The sequence below is a fragment of the Rhinoraja longicauda genome, chromosome 3, assembly GCF_053455715.1.
Source record: "Rhinoraja longicauda isolate Sanriku21f chromosome 3, sRhiLon1.1, whole genome shotgun sequence".
NCBI classification, from domain to species: Eukaryota; Metazoa; Chordata; class Chondrichthyes; order Rajiformes; family Arhynchobatidae; genus Rhinoraja; species Rhinoraja longicauda.
This window is the reverse complement of record NC_135955.1, coordinates 71,380,125-71,399,290: the sequence shown is the minus strand read 5'-3', so window position 1 is coordinate 71,399,290 and position 19,166 is coordinate 71,380,125. Positions and strand designations below refer to the sequence as shown.

Genomic DNA, 19,166 nt, shown 5'->3' with positions numbered 1-19,166 from the left:
AATGAACTAAAGGGAAGAAAACCCAGATGGATAGTAATGTGGGTGATGGGCAGACGGAACCAGGTGAGGGAGGGTAATGAGAGAGAGTCTTGACAACGAGTGGGGTGAAGGGATGGAAATGATAAAGAGAGAAAGAACCCGGATGGGAGTGGAAATGAACCTTAGACGGTCTGAAATTAGAAAGTTCAATGTTCGTGTCATTGGGTTAAAGTTTATGTTTGGCCTCACCCTGGCAGCAGAGAAGGCTGTAGACTGGCAGGACGGTGGTGGGTTTGGGAAGGGGAGATAAATAACATGTAACCCAAAGCTCCAGATTACTTACTACCCCCCCCCCCCCCCCCCCCCCACCAGGCTCTCTTTGTTGGCAGCAGCTCTTCTTAACTAATTCCACATATCACCCAGTAGCCTCTCCCTCTCACTTCTACGAAATGACTATCTTCCCTCTACACACTCAGCCCTGATGTAGGGCATCAACCAAAAACATCAACCTTCCCTTTGCCTCCGTAAATGCGTAATGGGCATTTAGTAGTATACTTCCCATGACTGCTGCTAAATAGGATTTTGCAGGCTTACAAATGCATGCTGCACAATCAGCCTTCAGCTTGTTTCCACAGAGCCAATACATTCCTGGCCAGATTCTCACGAAACGTTCTATTTCACTCAAAAAAAAGCCCAAATGAAGCACAGTCAAGGTTAGGTTCATTTTTGATCACTTTACGCCTCCTACTTCAAATGTAGCCACTCACGCCGTGGAATTGCTGTATAAATTGTGGCACCAGCTGCAATGATTTAGAGACCAGCATGTGAGGAAGCAGCCTGAGGCTTCATCATTATTAAATCTCTGGGTAAAATACATCCATAATTAGGGAGACAATGCCAAGGAAGAAGCTTGTATTAATTGTAGTTCTGTACATGAGGGATGATCTACAGATGAGGCGAAGCACACTTCTGAAACCTTGAGCTGTACATTGCTGATACTGAAGAGTACCTCTGTTTATTTGGGGGGTTTTGCAACAGTCATTGTGATTTCCTGAAGCAAAACTACAAAAATTTTCAGAGAGAATTAAAGTTCAGGAAACAGGTGCTTTACAATTGAATATCTGTCATAGGTGTCCTTCTTTACCCTTACTCTTATCTAGTCAGACGAGATGTTTTCATAAACAAAAATTCTAACAGATGTAAATGCCCTTGTGAGGATTTCACGAGGAAGGCTCTATAGATCTGTACCTTCTTAGAAGTTTAAAGTGAACTGGTATGTCTCCAAATGCATAAACAAACTTTAACAGTTGTACTGGAGAAAGTATCCTGGCTGGCTGCATCATTCAACACACAGGAACGCAAAAGGCGGCAGAGAGTGGTAGACTCAGCCCGATCCATCACAGGCACAGCCTTCCCCTCCATCAAAAGCATCTACATGACGCACTACTTCAAGAAGGTGGCATCTTTCATCATTGATCTCCACCATCAGGCCCATGACATCTTCTCACTGCGACCATTGGGTTGAAGGCACAGAAGCCTGAAGTCCCACACCACCAGGTGCAGGAACAGCTGTTTTCCCAAAACTGCCAGGTTTTTCTACCAACCTACACAACCCAATCGTACTTCGACAACAGGACACTAATAATGGAACACAAGGGCCCACCTCTTGCACCATGGTGGACATTTTTTCTAATTAATATGTTTTTGCACATTCTTATTCCTTTTAGAATTTCACATGTCTTAATCTGTGTAGCAATGATGCTGCTGCAGGTAAGATTTTTCATTGCACATGTACCTCACCATACTCTTGAACATGACAAACTTGAACTTGAATTATTGGTCACAGGAAGTAGTTATCAGTAGAGTGTCAGTTGTATTGCTTTTCTCCATTTCATAAACATTAAAAAATATGAATTGCAAAAAACAAAGTGTTGTAGGAACTTAGTTGGTCAGGCAGCATCTGTGGAGGGAATGGGCAGACCAGATTTCAGGTCGGGAACCTCTTCCGACTGACCCGTCACCATTTTGAAGACGGGTCCTGACTTGAAATTTCATCTGCCATTTCCTCCACTGAAGTTGCCGGACCTGCTGAATCCCTCCAGAACTTTGTGTTTGCTTACGATTCCAGTATCCGCAGTTTCATGTGTCTCCAGAAAATATAAATTGGTGTCTTAAAAACTCTTGTTACCTATGACTAAAATACATTAGAAATTAATGTAGAATGCATTCACTGCCCCAAAGTGCAGCAATTGAAATTAAAATACAGGTGAGCTCAATGTCACATATTTCAGATATTAGTTGGATGCCTCCACCTTTAGACTTTAGAGATACTGTGTGGAAATAGGCCCTTCAACCCACCGCCAACCAGCAATCACCTCGTACGTTAGCACTATCCTACACACTAAGAACAATTTACTATTTACAGAAGCTAATTAACCGACAAACTTGTACGTCTTTGGAATGTAGGAGGAAACCATAGCACCCGGAGAAATCCCAGGTAGAACGTACAAACTTCACACAGACAGCACCGGTAGTCAGGATTGAACCCGGGTCTCCTGCACTATCAGGCAGCAACTCTACCGTTGCACCACTGCTTCGTCCCTAATATAACAGCTGTCCAAAAACTGCAGCATTATCAAATAATATGGTTTAAAAGGCAATGATTACCAGAGTGATCAGCAGAAATTTTAAACAGATGTACATTAACAATGAGTGAGCTAAATTTTATAAGCCAGCTGTCAATATTTCCAACTTTAACAGCTATGCATTAGTTCATTCCCATGTGTGTAATGATTCTATATTCACTTAATTTATTTATCATGGCAATTTTGTTGTACATTTCAAGTTGCAGAATTCAACTGTTTACTTAAAAGGAGTGCTAAATGCATTGATTCTCTCAGCACCCATTCAAGTGGTACTCAGGGGATGATGTAATGGCTCCTTCTACTTCAAAATCCACTGATAGTTAAGAATGAAGATGAACCTAGTCATCCATCCAAAAAGACTGTAAGTTTTTCACATTTCAACATCAATTTGTTTAATCGATAAAGTTCCCGTTCATATGATTCTCAATACATTTCTGATTACATTCTGTTGAAAGAAAAAATAGTCTGAATTTTTTACCCTTTGTTGTACTCACAATTAAGTTTCTGGAGTGAGACTTGAACCTTTGAGAGTTCCACTTACATGAAATTGGAGCAGAGTACTAATGCTCAAAATTACATTCTTTCAACAAATAGGAGTTCACTTCACCATAAAAAGTTCTCAACCCTCTGGTTAAGGAAACAGAATAAAGACTGACACACAGTGTAGAGAGCTATTTATTTCCTGTCTGTTTCCATATTTTCCATTTAAAGGAATACAAATGGAGCATTGCTCAGATAATGCTTCAGTGAATTTAGGTGAAGCTGTCCCATCAAACTGTAATTAGGTCATGTGGCATAATTGCTACCCAAAACAAAATCTTGCAAAGTACGTCCTGATTTATTTTTCTCCAACTTCTAATTCTGACTTTTGTTTTTCTCTTCTACTTATAGAGTTGTGTTTCTGCAACTCTTTCAGGTCAGCCAAATATTCCTCTGTGCGTTTGGACTGTCAATCATAGAAGGATAAACGCAAGCATTCCCAATTGGGAAACCATTTATTCCTCATGACAAATAGCCTCCACATCTTCAAGGCCCCGTGCCATTGTAAATGGTATTTCTGTCCAAAGGTGATTAAGTTTTATTTTCCAAAATAACAATGTCCCTTTAATGTTTGCATTTAAGCAGTTCCATCTTTTCTTTCATAATAACAACCTCGTGTTCTTCAGTTTAAACCAGCATCTGCAGATCCTTCTTACACATTCTGCATGTGCTTACTACACTTTAAACATATAATTTGGGTGATAGATGTAACTGACCGAACAGATAAAATAATGCAAGCATCATTTTGTCTGTGCTGAACTGATAGCTCAAAATCTGTACAACTCCAAAATGTTGTGGTTTTCTGAGGTCTTACTTTAAAATGTCTCCACAGCCTCACTCTCATGAATCTGACTGATCTCTTGCAATCATATATCCTGGTAAGTGTCTTTCATTCCACAAACCAGCTGACGATTCAGCCACTGATTCTTTCATATTTTCAGGTTAAATACTTTCAATCTCCTGACTTCCCAACGCCTTTCCATCTTCACCAAGACACAAGTCAGGAGTCTGCCCTTGTCTGCACGAGTGCTACCCCATCCTCCACCTTCAATGTTCATTCACTTTGCTCTCACAACATCGAGCCTGCAGGGTGTAGCAACTTCAAAATGCAGTGCATTCACTCACTCAGTCTATTCTGACAGCACCCTCCCCACCACAAACCATGACCTCTCTCTACCATTAATGAGAAAGGAGTTGGGTGCACAGGAACATCACTGCCTGTTTCATGATCTCAATCTAACTTTAATTTCACCTTTCTTTGCCATTGCTGATTCTAAATCCTGGAACACTCTCACCAATAGCACTGTGAGAATATCTACCAGGACTCCAGCAGTTAAAAGTGTCAGCTCACTACCAGCTTCTCAAGGGCAGCAAGGGATGAATAATAAATGCTAGCCTTGCCGGTGATGTCCAGATACCCAAAAGGAAATGAAAAACAAATATTGGTAAATGTAGTGGCAACTTGGATTCTTCTCATCGAGCCGTCTCCGCTTGCCATTTTATGGAGGAGTGGAGTGATAGTTCTTGACACAAACAATAACAGAGAGATCTTCACGTTTCAATTTAATTAGTGATTTATTGAAGTAGTGATACAAACAGATTACTATTTCTCTCGCCGTTTATTTGGTAAGAATTAGTATCCTGCCACAGCTTCTCCGCATCTCTGACGCATTACGTCTCTGCTGGCTCAATTATACTCATAATTCTGGCTCCTCCCAGTCCATATATGCACATATGCCCATATATGTATTCATCTCATGACAACCCCCAACTGTCCAAAAATAATACAGCGGGATACAAAATAATATAATATGCTGAGACAGCAAGTAAACACAAATGGCTCCTACAGTAATTATTCTGTCAATTGTCAAGGTGATTAGTTCAGGAACTCCCTCTCTTAACCTGTCTACCTCCCTCTCCTTTGACCAAGCCGAGAGGTCCCAGTGTTTCCTAAGTCTCAAAGTTAAGGTTGGGGGTCAAATGATGTTGACAATAAACCAGTAAAGTGCCCTGAGATATCTGTTTGCCATGCAGCATTGTTGTTTCTTCTTTCAGAATTGTTTAACACTTTCTTGATCCAAATTGGTTTTCTACATACTGATTCAAATCTTATTCACTGAACAGCAGAGGAGATTGTGCAGATGGAAAAATACAGATTTACTTACTTTGAAATCAAGAATGCATTCATTGAGTCATAGTTGCATCGCACAGACACGTATTTGGCCCAACTCAACAACATAATCTGTGATGCCAATCAAAACTAGTCCCACTTGCCTATATTAGGATCATATCCCTTTACTCCTTTCCTAGCCCAGTATCTGCCCAAAAGCATTTTAAACATTGTAATTTGCTTCTGCCATTTCTTCTGGCAGCCTGTTCCATATGACCATCTCCTTTCTATGAGAAACTTAATCCTCAGGTATCTTTTAAACATATATCACCATAAAACTGCCCTCTACCTTTACACTCTCTCAGCCTAGGAAAAAAGACTGACTCTGTTCTATCTATGTCCCTCAATTTTATATGAGAACACCCATTGGCCTCCTACAATTCAATGAGAATAAACCCAGTGCATCCAATCACTCTTTCAATCATGGCCCTCCATTCATTCCGACAAGGCATTCAGTACTTCTCCTGGTAAAAGCACTTCTGGCAAGTGGAAGGAGCTGTTTGAATGTAAACAACCATGCTAAATGTGAATATCAAGCATTTAGAAAACTTGAGGTAAAACCTGTGTTTTCATTTCAAAGTCATTTTGAAAACCCATTATGTCAGTCAGTTCAGGTCATATTGATATTTGTCTCAGTGCATGTGATTTTCGGGTAAGAGATTATCAGGACTTTTGTTGTTATTGGTCAGGAAGTCCTGTCGGAAAGAGTGTCAAGAGTGTCTAATTGACATATATGCACCAGGAACAGAACAGTGAAATTCATATTTGCTGCAGCTTTATGGGCACATTAATGCAACACAATAAATAATACACAACACAAATAAATGATCAGTTACAGTAGATCAGACCATTGAAATGCAAGCCGAAGTTCATAATGCAATTTATACAACATCCACAGTAGCTCCGTACTGAGGTAGGGTTTTGGTTAGAGTTGTCCAGTGTCGTTCAAGAGCCTGATGATTGATGGGAAGCAGCTGTTCTTGTACCTGGGGGTAACAGTTCTAAGGCTCCTGGACCTTCTTCCCAATGGTAGCAGCAAGATGAGAAGGTGGCCAGGGTGGGGTGGATCTTTTATGATATTAGCTGTCTTCTTGAGGCAGCGCTTCAATATAAATCATATCTATATACTGCCTCTGACTCACATTTAACGGTTCTCTAAATAACTCATTAAACATGATCAATAGTTGTTTGAACAAGCTGCTGACATATGCCAAACTTGTAACATTTATCCAGTTTCAAAAAGCCTGTACATAAAACATATGCCCACATTGCTAGGATATTCCAAAATGATCTTTAAATATTGTCATCTACATTATGTGGTAAAGTTGGCAAGTCAATATGTATGTACACAAGAAACACCAACAACTGACGTGTAAATTTGTTTTATGTTAATGATCATGACGCCTCAAAAACTCCCTTGAGTCAGAGGGTGGTTGGTATATTGAACTTTGAAGATATTTAATGACACAGTCCCAACGGTTCTCTGGGGTAGAGAATTCTAAAAAAAATATATAGGACTTGAATGATCCAACTCAATCATACATGGATAATACCAATCTACTTAAGTGTTGGCCCCATCTGCTTAATATTTCTTTTAAAATAGCTCTGAATTTCTGGAAACTTGTGAAACTTCTCTCCACTGTCTTCAAGGCAAGCACATCTATCTATCTATATATATATTATAGATATATAATATATATCTGAAGAAGGGTCTCGACCCGAAACGTCACCCATTCCTTCTCTCCCGAGATGCTGCCTGACCTGCTGAGTTACTCCAGCATTTGTGAATAAATCGATTTGTACCAGCATCTGCAGTTATTTTCTTATATATATATTATATATCTGTCTATCTATATACTAAAACTCAGATCTTGTATATATATATGTATGTATTTATGTATATATATCTCTCTGAAATACACTAAAACTCAGATCTTGTATATATGTATGTATGTATGTATATATATATCTCTGAAATGTTGAAATTTGAGATTTGGTTGTGGACATGTGCACCTACAGCCTAAACGGTAAACCATAACGCCACAATTTTAATACCACCTTAAACACCACTCTCCTGGCGACTGTTTAAAACAAGTTTTATTTAAATTGGTCTTATTTTTTTAAAGTTAGAGACATTTTAAAGTTTCAAAATTTCATTTCAAATTTCATGACGTCACAATGTGGCACGCACGACCTCTCTCCTCACTCGCCCGAACAAGATGGACGCCGTTTGTGAGGCCGCCGCCCCCCTCCTCTCTCCCACACCAGGGGGACACTCCGAGCAGGAGGGAGATGGTCGGATTGATGGTCCACTGATCCTTCCCTTCCGTCCCTTCAACCCACGGCGTCCTCGAGTCCCCGCTCCCGCCCGGGCCCAGCGCCCCGCACCATTACCGTACACAAGCACCAGCGGGCAGCTTCTTCTCCTCCTCCTTCAGCGGCCGCTTCTACTCACGGCCCCGTCGCGACTCCAGAAAAATGGCGGCCGCTCTCCTCCACCTCCTCACGCTCCGCCATCTTGTGCGCACCTCCTGCCGTTGCGCTGTCCGTCTTGAGTAGTCCCACCTCCCGTCGGCCCGCTGCCCCAGGTCAGCCGGGCCAGCCGCCGCCGCCGACGTCCAGTAGTCCCAGTTCCCACCAGCCCACAGATGCAGGCTCTCCCTCCTCCGCCTTCAGCTCCGGCGTGTAGTCGCCGATCCTGCCCCGCCCCAGCGGTTGCCGCTCCGAGGGGGGCAGCATCTGCCTGAGTGACGGGAGCAGTAGCCAATGAGGGTGGGGGGTGACGAGAGCTCTCCTGCTGCTGGCCACTGCGATGGCCGCCCGGGGCTGGGGTGAGTGGCTCCCTCTCCACTTTCCTCTGCCCCCACGCCCGCACCCGGCCCCGGGGCAGACTCCGACCAGGAGGAAGATGGTCGTCGCCTCCGTCGTCTCATCGGTCTCCTCCGTCTCCTCCAGCACCCGCCTCAACCAACGGCGTCGTTGAATCCCCGGGCCCAGTGCCCCGGACCATCACTGGACTAAAACCCCCAGCGGGCAGCTTCTTCTCCTCCTCCTCCTCCCGCATCTCCTCCAGCACCCGCTTCAACTGACGTCGTCGTTGACAACGCAAACAAAAATAGCGGCCGCTGTCCTTCTCCTCCTCCTCCCACTCTGCCATCTTGTGCTCGCCTCCAGCTGCCGCACTGCCCGCCGGGAGGTGTAGTCCCAGCTCCCGCCCGGCCCCAGCACACCGGACAATCACTGGACTACAACCCCACCGCACAAACGCACACACACACAGGGTAATAATGACAATATAATATAATAATATTTAAAATATAATAATGTAAGAATATAAAATGTTATATTGTTTATCTTTCAATATATATTAATCTTTCAGGGGAGGGGGATCTCTTCTTCTGTCGTATGTCTTTTAGACCTGCAGCTCCGTTGAGGCGAGCCAGGCCAACGTGTCATCGTCCAGGTCAACCAGACCTCGTTCACCATTCGGAGACCGGTATTTGGGGCAACTGGTGACTATGTGCTCCACTGTCTGTATTGGGTCCCCACACTCGCAGAAGGCACTGTCCACGAGACCCCACCTCTTCATCGCTACTCCATAGCGGCCAACGCTTGTCCTCAAGCGATTAAGGGTTATCCACTGCTTTTGAGGCAGGTCCTGGCCAGGGACGTCCATGGGTTCCCCGATGTAGCGGTGTAGCCTAGATGTTTCCGCTGACTTCCACTGGTCTCTCCATCTCGTATTTGGGGAAGACAAAGACAGCCTCTACGCGGCCTCCCCCACGAGTAGCTTACAGGCTCATAAGCCCTTAAAGCGAAACTAATGTCTTTGCCACGTCTGCAGACCGCAAAACGCCATGCCTCCCCAGGCCAGGCGGCACCGTCAAATGCCGCCGACTGTCGAGGTTTAACGCTACTGCAGCTCAACGTTGAAGGCCTTACCACCGCCAAGCTCAACGTCATCGAACAGATCGAACAGATTGGGAGGGGGATGTGGGGGTCTGACTGATGCCCGGGTTGAGGGAAGGGATGGGGGTGGGGGAGGGGGAGTGGAGGAGAGTGGGGGTGGGGGGAGGGGAGGGGGGAATGGGGGGGTAGGGGAATGGGGGTGGGAGTGGAGGTGGGAGGGGGATGGAGTAGGTGAGTGGGGGGGAGGGGGGATGGAGTGGGTGAGTGGGGGGCAAAGCAGGGGGGATGGAGTGGGTAGGAGGGGGAGGGAGGGATTGAGTGGGAGGGGGTGGGCAGTGGAAGGGGACGGGAGTGGGGTTGGGGAGAGTGCCACACCAATGCAGGAGAGCTTTGGACCCGATGGATGGCTGCCTCAATTGCGCGGTTGGGGGAGGTTTGCCATTTTGTGTTCAGCTCTGGTGCGTGACCAATTGGGGGAGGATTGCCATGCTGTCTTCAGCTCTGGCGCATACGCAGTTTGGGGAGAGTTGCCATTTTGTGTTCAGCTCCGATCTCACGCTCGACGCCCGATTGGTCCGGGTCCCACGTAGCGGGCGCGCCTCCCCTGCTTTCCTGCCTTCTCCTTCGAGCTGCAAGAGGCGGCGGCAGAGGGTCCAACAAGATGGCCTTCGCCACCGTTCGCCGATCCCCGTTCGCCGCCGATCAGCGTTGCACGCATGGGGCACAGGTAAGTGGCTTTCGCCGCCAACGGGTCGACGGTACGGTTGCTGCCCCCGTCACAGTCCCGGGGGACGCTCCCCACTCGCTAACGGGTGCACAGATCGAGAGGGATGGGGAGGAGGGGAGGGAGGAGGAGGGAGTGGGGGGGGAGTGGGGAGTGGAGTGGAAAGGGGAGGAGTGCTGGTAGTGGGGGGGAGGATGGGGAGGGGACGAGTGGGGGAAGGGGATTGGGGGGTATGGGAGAGGGGGAGTTGGGGTGGGGGGAGGGGAATGGGGAAGTAGGGGTGGGGGGAGGGGAGTGGGGGAGGGGAGGGTGCTTGACCAATGTAGAAGCTTTGGGTCCTTGCCTCACTCTGGCTGCAGCGCTGGCGGCATGGGGCCGAGGTGCGTGGCACCCTCTCCCCACCCTATCCCCCCCTCGCCCGCCCACGGCCCCAGGATTATTTGCTGCATCTTTATGCTACATTTGTGTTTAATGGGTACCATGAACACAATTTAAATAATATTATGATTTTGTGTCTTCATACTGTCAATAACGTCACATGCCACACTTTATATTTCAACTGCCCATCTTGTTCCATCATAAGCTTGCAGATTTTTCAGGCATGTGAGTGATGTTTAAAAAAACAAAGAGGAAAAGAACCGAGCGCTTGCGCGAGGCATACAGCGGGGGTCAAAAAAGGGGGATTTTTTTGACAATTTACACACAAAATTACCAGTTTCAAGCCTCTTTTAATTTCAAAGTAAAAACGGTCATTACAAAATAATGTGAATATGTCACTGTATACTAATAACATTTTGAAGTAAATTCGCACATTAATTGATAATCAACCCAAAAAGTTGGTAATTGGCTTTTCTGCTGCGTTTTATATTTTAACCCCGTCTTAATTAATTTAGTTATATAATCTTGCAGTTAAATTTAATATTTACTCATTACAGTTCCACCACTGATTTTCTGACACTCTTGGTTCCAGAGCTTTGCTGGTTTATCCAGCTGCCCAAGGAAATAGGCTTTGGGGATAGATGTGCTGGCTCCAGCTGGACTGGAGTTCTAGAGCCCCAGCTGCAGGTTGCAAAATCAGCCCACCGATCGGCCATGGAAGTCCCGATGAGGTCGAGATTGGCTGCCTTGCCCAGCCTAGGTGCTGCATTTTCGAGGAGACTTCCAGGGCGCGGGGGATTTCTCGTGGAACTCCTAGTGACCACTCGTGGAACCCTAGTGTTCATCACAAGTCTATACATCGTTTCTTTTCTTTTTTCCTTCTTTTTTTCGATCCGATTTCTCCGTTGGTAAACACAACTTTTGGCAAAGTGAAAAACGCAGAAATCATGCAAAAAGTATGGAAAATGGATTTTAAAAACGTGGAAATTCGCGGAAAATTCACAATGCCTGATTTTTTCTCCTCACAATGCCAGGCAAAATTAGAAATTGGTAAAAACACTATGATTTAATGTTTCAAGTTGAACATTACATCTGATGTTACCTGATCTATCAATTAATATTAAAATTAGTCCTGTGATATTGACAACAAAAAAAATCTTCATTTAATAAACAAGAATCATAGAGACAAGTGACATAAACAATGCCTTGGCTGTGCCAAGATCTTAGAGATAAGATATTTTTCACAAACAGACATATGTTCAGTTAAACAAACATATTGAACTATTTAGATCATAATTGTGTCAGTGTTGAGTGCCATTTACTCAACATTTTCACCCAGCAATGAACTCAAATTCTATTGCATTGCTGAAAAAAATACAATTATATTTTTTTAAATCCCATTTTCGACAAAACAGAGATCTGAAACTTCAAATTCATAAGCTCATCTTTGTTGATGATGGATCCTGATAAAAGAGTAAGCAATTAATTTGTCATTTCTCTTATTGAATATCAACAAAATTGCTAATAAATAAATTGGATAACTTTGATTCAGATGTCCAATGCTTTCCCAGATGAGAAAAAGGACTTTCCTCTAATATCCGTGCTAGCGTAGTTCCCTAATTTACTACAAATGTAAAATCACTGATGTGAAGCCGTAAATCTTCCGGGAATAAACTTAAGTTCATTGGTGGGTGCATGAAACATACCATTTCAAATTGAGGAGTGTGATGGTTTATTTTCAGAACAAATTTCAAGTCTTTATTTATTACCTCTCTGGAACATAACTGACAATCCTGTATCAAAGTGCTATTTAATTCACTTTTTAAGGAAATAATTAGAATTTCTATCTTTGCAAATTCTTAAATAATTGCAATTTAAGAGATAAATCTAATCTGAAATAAAAATAGACATTGCTCAGATTGGAAGGCACAATGATGACAGATGCCGTTATGGATTTTAAACATCCATTGAATTTTAAAGAGAAATTTTAACATATCTGACTAATATTGTATAATATTGTATAGATCATAATGTCTATCATTATTAGAAATGGATATAAAGTAAATCAAATATAAGCAATTAAATATTTGCGTTTTCCTTCTGTAATTAAATTACTATGGGAAGCCACGGTATGGATGTATGAGAAGTGATCTGTGATGAGTCTTGACATCAAAATATTGACGAATTCAGGAGCAGTACGAGATTGCATGGAGTACCTTTTGAGGTTAGAAAGCCTAAGGGGCAAAGTTTCTGATCTGGAGAACAACAAGCAGCTAGATATACGATGGCATTCATCTGTCCAAAGGTACTTTGTGTTGCTTTCTGCCCAAGTAATCCAAGATTCACCCAGGATGGGGGAAGTAATAGTCACAATTGTTAATTTTCCAGCATCTTAGGTTTTTTTCCTTTCAATCAAATTAACTTGAATGTTTAAAAACAATTAATGACGTGTTTATTTTTAAAATCTTAAAAGTTAATAAATACAACAGAAAATAAGAAATGTGAGTTATTTCTCCAAAATTGAACTTATTAAAATGTTTTACTTCAGCAATGATTAAATAAATAGGATGTCAGTATATCCACATCCTGCATCTGGGATTTCCAAGCCAATATCTCCAAGTTTGCGGAAGAAACAAAGCTGAGTGGCAGTGTGAGCTGCGAGGAGGATGCTATGAGGCTGCAGGGTGACTTGGATTGGTTGGGTGAGTAGGCAGATGCATGAGAGATGCTGTATAATGTGGATAAATGTGAGGTTATCCACTTTGGTGGCAAGAACAGGAAGGCATATTATTATCTGAATAGTGTCAGATTAGGAAAAGGGGAGCTGCAATGACACCTGGGTGTGCTTGTACATAAGTCACTGAAAGTAAGCATGCCGATACAGCAGGCAGTGAAGAAAGCTAATGGCATGTTACCCTTCATTGAGAGACAATTTGAGTTTAGGAGCAAGGAGGTCCTACTGCAGTTGTACAGGGCCCTGGTGAGACCGCACCTGGAGTATTGTATGCAATTTTGGTCTTCTAATTTGAGGAAGGACATTATTGCTATTGAGGGAGGGCAGCGTAGCTTCACCACGTTAATTCCCAGGATGGCGGGACTGACATAGGATGAAAGAATGGACTGGGCTTGTATTCACTAGAATTTAGAAGGATGAGAGGGGATCTTATAGAAACATAAAATTCTTGAAGGATTGGACAGGCTAGATGCAGGAAAAATGTTCCCGATGTTGGGGAAGTCCAGAACCAGGGGGTCACAGTTTAAGAATAAGGGGTAGGCCATTTAGGACTGAGACGAGAAAAAACCTCTTCACCCAGAGAGTTGTGAATCTGTGGAATTCTCTGCCACAGAATGCAGTGGAGGCCAATTCACTGGATGTTTTCAAGAGAGTTAGATTTAGCTCTTAGGGCTAAAGGAATCAAGGGATAAGGGGAAAAAGCAGGAACACGGGGAACTGATTTTAGATGATCAGCCATAATTATATTGAATGGCGGTGCTGCCTCGAAGGGCCAAATGGTCTATTCCTGCACCTATTTTTCTATGTTTCTAATATATCCCATCTCAAGTGATTTGACAGTTTGCAGAACATAAACGACCCTTCTCTGCTTTCCTAATCTATTTGATATGATTAAAAACAAATATTTTCTTCTAATATTTCTAATTTGCTCAATGGTCACAGCTGTTACAATATTGAAAAGCTCCCAAGAAAGATTTGCAATTTTTTATTCTTAATCAAATGAACATAATCAGACATTTCAATATTGCCCCAACTCATTTTATGGTTGCTAAATTCACAAAACCTAAAACAAATATTAATCTAAATTTATTTAATTTAATTTAATTTAAAATGTTGCAGCTGAGATTTACATGCGGCAGCTAAACTGGCAAGAAGACAGGCGAGGCAAAAGAGGCATATAGAATTCCCATCAGAATGTGGAGCAGACCTTCTTTAAAGTTGACCTTCTGGAAGACAATTCTTCCAGTATTGAACTATTAACATCAAATTCCTCAGCAATTCAGATAACTTGCTTTCTCAATTTGTGCTGCACAACTGGCCGAGTTCTGCTCTTGGTCATCCATCAGTAACATTAGCTCCATTTTCTTTCCTCTCCCCATGAGTACCAACTGCCCTGCTGGGCATTTCTTACAGCTTGGCACTTCACTGCTTTTGCATTCCTTTTTAATGGTACTATCTCTCTTGCTCTCTTTTTAAACATCCTCGTGTCATAGTTTTTATGTTCCTATGTTGCTGCTCGCTCCCTCTCTTTTAAATTACCCTCAATCTATCAACCAATTACATTTCTATAGTTCATCAATCATCATGGCAACACTGACCTCATCCCAGCAGAGATCCTATCCATCCTTCCCCCTCCCTAACAGAAAACAAACTTTTTTATTTTTCCCAGTTCTCTCAAAACGTTAATTCTATTTCCCTTTCCATAGATGCTGCCTGATTTGATGAGTGTTTCCAGCATTTTCTGTTTTCATTTAAAACTGTTAGTAATGTGGCAATTTGGGATGGAGGATACTGTGGGTAAAAGTTTATTTGAGAAGTTACACTTCAGCAACTGAGACACTCCAGCGACTGCCAGTGATGAATGGGCATCAAGTTGGTGTCGAGTACTGTATTCAACACACTGGCCTATTATAGCAAGAAAAACCTCAAATGTGAGCCAATTTAACAACAGTGTTGTTAATAAACTAATAATAAACGAAAGTGTGATTGGCGTAGTATCCTGGTGAAGTTCACGGTATGCATCACCAATTCAATATTACAGTATGTGGTTTGTTAGAACATCATCATCTGTGGGCTCTTGTATGCAAATTAGATGTTGCATTTCTTACATTACAAAAGATACTGCACTATAGTCAAGTCAAGTCAAGTCAATTTTATTTGTATAGCACATTTAAAAACAACCCACGTTGACCAAAGTGCTGTACATCTGATTAGGTTCCAATGGGAAAAAAAAAATGAAACATACAGTAGCACGCAAACAGTTCACAGCGCCTCCTCAATGAGCCTCAAACGCTAGGGAGTAGAAATAGGTTTATAGTGGGTCTGTACGCAGTAGGAATCAGGCAAGACGGAAGGTATTAACAGTAATTTTAATGCAGCAACAGAACATCCACGCTCTCTTCAGTCTCAAGCACGTGTTATCTCTCTCGCCCCTTCAGGCAAACCCCGTAGCACTAGTCCCTTCCCCAGCCCTGTCCAACCCGTGCCGAGGGGGATGATCCAGGGAGTGGCCTAATCCCTGGGTACCGCCACAGCACTTTAAATATAATTTGTTAACCGCAAACAAGTTGGATCTGTTGCAGTTGTGAAAAACACACTATAAATGCAGATTATTTCTTCCCTTAACAGGATGTTTGGCTGCAAATATTCAGCTATGCTCAGAAGAACTTTATACCCCAACTGCTTCTTAATCTAACTGCATATAATTTATCTAACTCAGTGTTCCATTTTGAAAAATCAAAAATGCCAGTTATAAATTTCACTTGAATAATCTTGGAACTTGTGCATTTCTCTTTCTAATGTCCCATATAAATCAAATGAACAAAGACTTAAACTGTGATCTAACTCCTTGTCAAGATAAGTTAGATCTAATGCCAAAGTGAAAGGCTTATCTTTAACCATTATTAGCGGCACAACATAAAACCAAGAGTGAGCAACACAATCAACCATAAATGACTGGCTGTAATTTAATTTTATCACAAGCAGATGATGTGGCTGCATTTTCCAAAATAATGCATATTTTCAAGGTTATTCTTTGTCAAACTTAGCCAGACCAATTGGTTAAAATATCAAAGTCACATTGAAATTAAGTTAAACTATTGAGAAGTTTAAGTGCAGTATAAAAGTAGCTTTATTTATATTTAGTCTCAGGACCTCTCTTTATCTTGTCCAAACAAGTATGTATTTGTCACCAGTGGTGCTTGTGATTTTATTTTATCATGCTGAAAACTTAAGAACATTGCATACAGGTTAAACAGGTGGATCAGTATTATTGAAGTATGCAATAATGCATGGAAACCTATTCCGAGCTGGTAGAACTGGAATCCGTTGACAATTTGCCCAAAGACCAAAATATTTGATGAAAACGTTTTTTCAAAGCTAGTGTTTACTACTTATTGACATTGCTGTTTCGGTAGTACAAATGGAATCTGCTTTGTAAGTGACAAATGAAGCACGGGTTGATACAATGCAAACGTCAAAATCTCTCCTGACCCCTCCCTCCTCCATGTCCCTGCAAACTGTGTTGGTTCATCCATCACTTGGGATAAAACAGAGCAAGGAGGCTTCAGTTTTAGTTCCTGGCTTGTGTGGAGTCAACTTTATTTAACAGCCACAGTAGTAAAACTGCCCAAAGCGACCTTGGATGGAATGAGGAGAAACAGCCAGCGCTAACGTATCTGACATACAATGAATCACAAAATTCAGAGAAGTGAAACAAAAATCAGACTGCAATGGTTAAAAAATTCATGGATCTTAGTTGTAGAAAAGAAGCAACACCTTTCATTTTAAGCTATCAGCTTGTAAATGCTTTTTTTTAAATGTGTGTAACAGATGCTTCTGTGCACTGAGAAGTTCACTACAGCTTTTGCATGGCGATATGAAGTAGTGCTTAACAATAATTCCAATATCCAGAGATAGCTCCAAGCTGAAAACAAATTTATTTTGTCACAACAGATGAATCTTTAACATGAGTATAAATTTCAGGCAGGAATCTTAAGGTATCTTTCTGCATGAATATGCTTCTTTGAAAGCACATTAAATATCTTTATGTTATAAAAATAGCAACATTTCTAAAATAGTGAGTTTTGATAGAATGATCATCTATAATATTCCAAAGGTACTTTGCAGAATATCAACTTTGAACCACTAATCACCCTCTTTTGACATTTTCAAACACTGATGAATTAAAACCCATATTCTGCTGCAATATTCCTCATCTTTTAATTCAAATAATCATTAGCAGCAGGAAATAAGTTAATACATACATTTTCTTCACGGATTTTTATCTGAAAAACCTTTTGCACCTTCCCACACTGCCACCATGTGGCAAGTTTTTTGTCCTTTTGAATAAGATAAGTTATTTTGGTTGATAAAAGGAACCTGTATTTTTCACAATTTTCTCCCAAACGAGTTTACTTATGCCAGGGCATGGATCCACATGCGATACCAAACACCCTATACCTTACCCACACATTCAAGTTTCAATGTTGAAGCTTGTCAGCAGTTAATAGACAATAGACAATAGGAGTAGGCCATTGGGCCCTTCGAGCCAGCACCGCCATTCAATGGCTGATTACACAGTGTTAACACAGCCTGAAGTCAGATTATTGTTCTTTACTATTTTCCTTTAAAAGTGCAATTTGCCCACCGAAAAGCAACTGGAAAGGACAAGAACAGAAACTTGGCAATTTTTTCTATTTCCTCTGCCAGATGTTAAAACTAATTGTAAGCCACTTACTATTAGGATCAATTAGCCCAGTGCAAACTAAAATTAATAATGAAGCCCCGCGTCTTGTTGAAAGGCAAAGTGCCAAGTTGTTGTTTGCAACTCACCGGTACATGGGAGGTGTGAGCGGAGGTGGGAATGTGCTAAGCTTTGTACTTTTAATTCACATATATTCTGTGTAAATGAAACAGAAACATGAATGCTCAGCTGAAGAGAAATGTCAGCATGTTATACCCTGCCTCTGAAGGAGGCAAGATACCGTATACTTCCATGACTTGAGGCAGGGAACAGCACTACCAACCAGGACTGAATTTCTCATCTAAATAGTTTTCTAACCAATCAATCAAGCAAGTATTTCAAAACTTGAAACAAAGCAAAGTGAAAAATAACTGCAGCTGCTGGAAGAGTGCAATAAAGACAGAAAATGGAAGTCAGGAAGCACCTATGGAGAGCGAAACAGAGTTCACATTTAAAGTTATTAAGTTCTGATGAGGGTCATTAAGCTGAAACATTGGTGCTTTCCTCTCTCTGCAGATACTGCCTGGCCTTAATGTTATTACATTAAGGCAAGAAGGGCAAGTTTAAAGGAGACGTAGGGGGCATGTGTTTTACATAGAGGGTGATGATGGCCTTGAACCTGCTGCTGGGAGTGGTGGTGGTAGCAGATACAATAGTGGCATTTAAGAGACCTTTAGATTGGCATATGGAAAACATAGGGGGGCCCGGCGAGAACAAAGGGGACCTGGCGTGGGGGGGCTGCCGAGAACAAAGGGGGAATATGGTGGAATGGTGGATGTGCAGGCAGATAAGAATTGGTTGTGGCATTCTATTCAGCACAGGCATTGTGGGCCAAAGGGCATGCTCATGTGTTGTAATGATCTTTGTTGTCTGTTCTAGGATTAAAGCAACTCAAGACTGTATCTCACCAACACCTTTGAAAAATTTAGAAACAGGTGGGCAAATCTCCAATAAAAATCTGCAGCTGCACTGTACCATGCAAAGACAGATTTGAACAGCGAGTGGTGGAGTAACAGATAGCGTTGCTACCTTACAGATTCAAGGAGTTGGAATCAAGGGTCATGGGTCCATGTGGAACTTGCATGTTGTTTCTGTGACAGTGTGAGATTTCATCAGTTGATTGACTTCACTCCCAAAATATGCTGATAAGTTAATTCACTGCGAGCAAACGAATCCAAGAGAGGTTGATGGGCATTAAAGCTTGTAAATTTGCACGGTTACCATAAGACTTAGGAGTTGAATTAGGCCATTTAGCCCATCAAGTATTCTCGATTATTCAATCATGCTGATCTGTTTTTCCTTCTCAACCGCATTCTCCTGCCATCTCCCCGTAACCTTTGACG

At 42.2% G+C, this 19,166-nt stretch overlaps 1 protein-coding gene across 2 annotated transcripts in view; it reads right to left on the bottom strand.

The window, feature by feature from the left end:
- Window positions 1–19,166, bottom strand: part of fbxl17 (F-box and leucine-rich repeat protein 17) — a 522,739-nt gene that overhangs the window by 179,023 nt on the left and 324,550 nt on the right. The window lies entirely within an intron of this gene.